We start from the raw sequence: 6,000 nt of genomic DNA on the forward strand, positions 1-6,000 counted from the left end.
AATGTTGGCATGGAAGACATGTTTTTAATGTCTGCAGTTAAACCAGTATTTTGGGATTTCTCTTGGCATATACATTTTCTAGACAAAAGTAATGTGAAATTTCATGGAAAAGTATCACGAGAGAGCCAGATTTGTAATCTCCGAACAATTACTTTCTTGTTTTCATCTCCTGGCCAGTGTGTGTTATTATTTGAGGAGAGTATCCATTTATGACATCTATGACTCTTCTCAGTAGCTCTTCCTAAATCCTTAGACATTTTCAGATTCTAATCCTCTGAAGAGTGAAACAGCAATTTTTCTCGAAGTTGACAGGAAAATCACTTCTGTATCAGGTGCAGAGATCAATACAAGTCCATGTCGTATATGAAGTCCATCTTTCTTTACTCATCCCAGGAACCACACTGAAGGACTCTCAGAAACATATTGTTGCAAGAGTTTTCAAGCAAATATTATAATAATATCTAGCTTGTGCCAAATTAAAGGAAGTAAAAAAATATACATTCTTGAGCTGGTTCCTTAATCTAATGAATCAGAAACAGTAGAGAAGATATCTAGAAATTGTGTATAATTTTTTCCATCTTAGCATTACAGGCTTTTATGTATACATATTGTGTAAATGCTACTGTAACTCATTGAGACATCAAAAGAACCATTACACAATCAGGCAATGACCCTATACTTCCCAGGGATGACATATTTAAAATATAATACTTCCTTAATGATTTTGAATTCTTAACCAATCAGTTAATAACTATTTCTTTTACTTCATGATGAGCTAGTTTTAGAACAGACAGTAAGTGGACATTTGTCAAATGTTGTTCAACATCACTCAGTTTTTAAAAAATGAGAAAAATGATGAAAACTACTCTGAGAGAGTCCTGGGTGTGTTTGGAAATGATGTTTTGATAAATTACTTGCTGGTTGTATGTGGGATGAGAAGAGGTGAACTGATGCCCTACTACCTAAATGTTTAGGACAGATTTTTACATAGTTGATTGCTAACCATCCTTTTGATAAATTCAAATCAAGCATCATGCATTTTTGACTTGCTGACAGTTCAAAATGCAAAACTCAATGCAATCAAAACTCCCTAGGTTAGAACTTTGGGTAATTAAGAGAAGGTCTGAAAAATTACTTTGCACTCTCCACAGTGTATTTCAAGCAACTAAAGTATAAGTTTTTTCTATTGCAACTATCCTGAATAATTAGTACTGGTTTTCTTTGATCAAATATATAGAGACTCTATATTGTAATATGTTTCTGTTGGTGAAGTTAAAAATTGTGTAGAAAGTTTCCCAACTATTTATAAACACAGTGAATCCTTAACATTGATAGCTTAATTACTTTCCAAAAGTCATGCTAATGTGAATACATTTTTCTATGATTCTGCAAACTAAACAGGTCTCTATTCTGAGACCTCCCCCAAGGATCCCATAGCTAAGTAGACATTTTTTATAAGCATTAAAATTGCATAATTCAAAATTTTAATGATAATTACATACTTTAGTATTTACTTTGGTAAAATTATACCCAATACTCATATCTAAATCTCTATATTAAGGTAGCACAAAATATTGTTACAACTCTTTCTTTTATTAAATAACTTCTTTCTAACTAATGGCAAAAATATCGTTTCAAAATACAATCTTTGAGTTTGTGCTATATTGTGTTTTTCAGAATATTGAACACAATGACACCTTGACTTCTCTTCTCATTTAAAATATTGACTATTTTATGGAATAAAACACATTAGATAACATTTTTACAGACTTTTTGTTTGCTTTGTTCATCCTTAAGCTACTTGCATAATCAAGAAATTTTAAGTATTATCACTGAAATTTTAAAAATGTGAGTTAATTCTATATCTTAAATGATAGGAACATGATATAGTTCTCCATTGTCATTGTAGATACTTTGGCTAACTAATCAACTGAATTTTCTTTCAGTGAGAGTTTATCTATGTTCTCGTAAATTTTGTAATGTATCAGTTTTAAATTTAAGATGTTATTTTGTATGTGACAGCAAAATTATTCTAAGATATCTTGATTAGAATGCATCACCATTACCATTTGTAAATCTATTTCTCAAAACAGTGTTGTTATTATTATTATTATAGATATTACTAATAATTTTGTTAACATTATTAAGAATTAGGTTTTTACATATAATCTCTTAATTGACCATGAAGAACTTCAAGGGAAAAGATGTAGATAATTCATTTTTCTCTTCTATCATTTACTATAACTCATATATCATATGAATATGAATATGAATCATATGAATATATACAATTATATTTATAATTTATCGAGTATTCTCTATGTTAAATATTTTTCATGTTTACCCATGTAGCTTCAACTCAGAATTAGTAAATAAAAGTGAGTTTTTAAAATTTGGTGAGTAGAACAAAGGGAAAAATATAGCCATTTGTTGCAGCTTGTGTGTGTGAAAAGATTGGTATAATTGAAAGTAAGTATGGACTGAGACAGAATCATGGAGGCTAGCTTTAGTATTCCTATTCGGTTACTGTAGATAAAATAGAAAAGAAGTTTGGGAAAAATAAAGCGATGGAAAAATACGACTTGTGAAGAAAGAAGTGATTATCATTTGGAATATGCCAGCAGAATTCAAAGAAGAAATGCTAATGCAAAGCAACTTTGTAAAATGTAAAGAATATGGAAAATCATTAGAATGTTTTGAAACATTTCTACATGGATAATCTTATTTATGCATGTTTCAGAACTGGAGTACTCTGGAAAGGTAGTCTCATGAGTGAGGTGTTTAGATCCTTTTTCAAATGAAAATTGGCATTGGATCTGGAATACTTCTTTATCTAAGAGTTAGAGTCTACTAACTTGTCCTTGGTTTCTTGCCTGATTGCCTGATGTGGGATATTTTTCTTTAAGAATCTCTCTCTCTCTCTCTCTGTCCCTCTCCCTCTCTCCCTCCCTCTTTCCCTTACTCCCTCTCCCCTCCCCCTCCCCCTCTCTCCCTTTCTCCCTCCCCCACCTCTCTCTCTCTCTCTCTCTCTCTCTCTCTCTTCTCCTCACACTTTATACCAGACTATCTGTTGTGGAAGTACATGGCCATTTACATTTATTTACTTGGCTTCTGCTGCTATGGATCTTTACAAGCTATGTGAGTTCAAATTCTCTTTTAGGATTGATGCTTCTTTTCTATGGTGAGTAAAAGTCTTATTTTATCCAGTGCTTGAATATCAGTATGCTCATTAATAATCCTTACACTTAGATTCAATGGGAAAGGTATTTAAATTATTTCCCCTGGTAGTGGATATATGCTGGTGTCTGTTATCCCTATACAGTTAAAGGACTTGTGAGACATTTATTTCTTGGACATCTTTGTTCTGGTGTATCTTTTCATGGGTATTTTATAGAGTAAAAGGTCTTGAGAGATAGAAGTGATACTTTTAGAGCAAAGTACAGATTTGTACCCTTGGAAGATATACTATATACCTACAGAGCAAAACCAAACAACTATACTATTTATTAAAATGCCTCACTCCAGAGCAAAATGGAGGCATTATAAAATATTTATGTTATATAAAACTGTCTTTATAAAACTTTTGTGTTCTCTAAGCCCAAGGTAATACACTACTCCTGCCATGCAGTCTCCTCTGGATGTCACTTAATCCACTATATGTGACAAGGGAAAGTAGGATCTGTAAACTAAAAGCAATGTTATGTTAATTCATGTTGTTGATCAGAACAATAGTAAACTGTTGCTTGTTCCTGGCAACAGGATGGGTTGCTTCTAATATTTATGAAACTGACAGTCTACATGATATCCTTTAAGTAAAGGAAAACCTCAACTTCTTTAGGGTTTTTGACATAAACCTGTGGGAATTGCCTGGCCAATTGATTAGCATTAATTAATTAATATTAGACATTTCTGACAACACATTATCATCCAGCATAATTATAGTACTTATTAAAAACACTTCTATATGATGGGCTTTGATCACTAATTGTACTCATTTAATGTTTAAAAATCTAACAAGCATTTTTCTGTGTAATGAGAAAAATTGAAAAGTGTCTATGTAGAACATCACTGAAGCAAAAGATTGTAGATTCACACGTAGGAATTGTGAAACTAAACATAGTGAATTACTTCAGCCTTGAGTATTTCCATGACCTAGTCTCTCACCTCTAATATTAGTCTGGTTGTAATTGCACCATCAAATGTGTTCATTTAAAGATTGCTAAGAAAAATCGGAATAAATATTATAAAATTGTAAATAAATTAATAAGCACAGAACATAAGTTTTAAAGCAGCTATTTTTCCCTGTTAAAGTATTTCTTTCAAACAAATTTCTCCTTTCTTTCTTTTTTTTTTTTTTTGACTCTGGTTGCAGGGCTTGAACTCTGGGCCTGGGTGCTGTCCCTCAGCTCTTCAGCTCAAGGCTAGCACTCTACCACTTGAGCCACAGCGCCACTCCTGGCTTTTTTCTTATGTGGTGCTGAGGAATCAAACCCAGGGCCTCAGGCATGCAAGGCAAGCACTCTACCACTGAGCCACCTTCTCAGCCCCTCAAACAAATTTCTCTACCCTCACCATGGGATATTTAACATATTTAAGCAGCATCTTTGAGAAAATACCTTTATGGTTAGTCTGGTTAAATATTTTGGAATAAGCTTATATATATCATATGCTCTTTCAAAGGGTTCTTTCAATGGGTTCAGAGGAGTTAGCCTATTTTTAGTCAACACATAATCTACATACCTAATCATGTAATAATAAATAAGTTCAGCATCAGAACTCCTTATTTGCATTCAAATATCCTTCTCTATTAGAGCATCATATGTGTGAGTAGGGTACTATAATTTATGGAACCTTAATTTCCTATACAATGTACCATAATTTTCTGAATATTATCTTAGACCACTGTTTTTTGAGGGTTTCAAAAATGACCTTAGGACATGGTGATTACTTTCAGGACACATAGAACGAGAACTTCTATACTCATGGTACAGTTTATCACAATAAAAGTATAAAGATAAGAGAAAAGAAGTACATGAGACAAAGTCCAGAAGAAATCAGTACCAAGATTCTGGACATTCCATCACAGTGTTGTGCGTGTGCACGTGTGAGTATGTGTATCTGTGTGTATGTGTTTGTGTGTGTACTTATGATTCCCAGCAATAAAACAAGGTACATATGAAAGTTATTGCCCACCTGGAAAGCAAACAGGAGACTTTGTCCTGAATATTGGGAGCCAATCATGTAGATATGACTGACCTTAGCTACTCAACCAAGCACCCAGAAAGAGTCACCCCAAGTCACAATATTAGGATAAACCCAGTTTCAGTTATATCTCAGCAAAGCTACTTAATGAGGATAAACTGATTGACATAATTTAGGAACATTGTTATAACAAAAATTGGAGAGATCCTAGAGCAAGTGGTTCTGGTAAGCCCTACATTACTGGAATTTGAGGAGATGTTTTTGCATCCAAATTACTGGGGATTAAGGGTGGTGAGATGATTCAGGTTTAGAAAGGAGTATTAAAATTTATCAAAGCATAAAAATTCTTATTTTGTATCTAAATGCTATGGAAAGTGAGGGCCAACCAAACTACTTTTGATAGGTTATTTTTCTTTCTTGTTTTTTATTTTACTTTATTTGTGAAGATACTGTACAGAGGGGTTACAATTACATGGGCAGGATAATGCGTACATTTCTTACCAAGCATTGCAGCCTCCTCCTTTTGTTTACCCTTCACATCCCTTCCCAGCCTCCCCCCTCCACCCCAATCCCAATCTTTCTCCTTCTCCCCTTCCCCTCCCCCCGCACCAACTTTGTAAAGCTCGTTTTGGACATGACAACTTGTACTTCTCATTGTTGCAACAGGTCCACGTGTATCTTTAAACAGCTGGTTTTTCCCCATCTCCTCCTCAAGTTATACTGACATCAAATATAGTGAAAGCAGGGGTTATACTGTGGGGGAGGGACATACAAAGCAACAAAGAGATAATCTTATAA

Source organism: Dipodomys ordii, unplaced genomic scaffold, assembly GCF_000151885.1.
Source record: "Dipodomys ordii isolate 6190 unplaced genomic scaffold, Dord_2.0 Scaffold5, whole genome shotgun sequence".
Classification (NCBI taxonomy): domain Eukaryota; kingdom Metazoa; phylum Chordata; class Mammalia; order Rodentia; family Heteromyidae; genus Dipodomys; species Dipodomys ordii.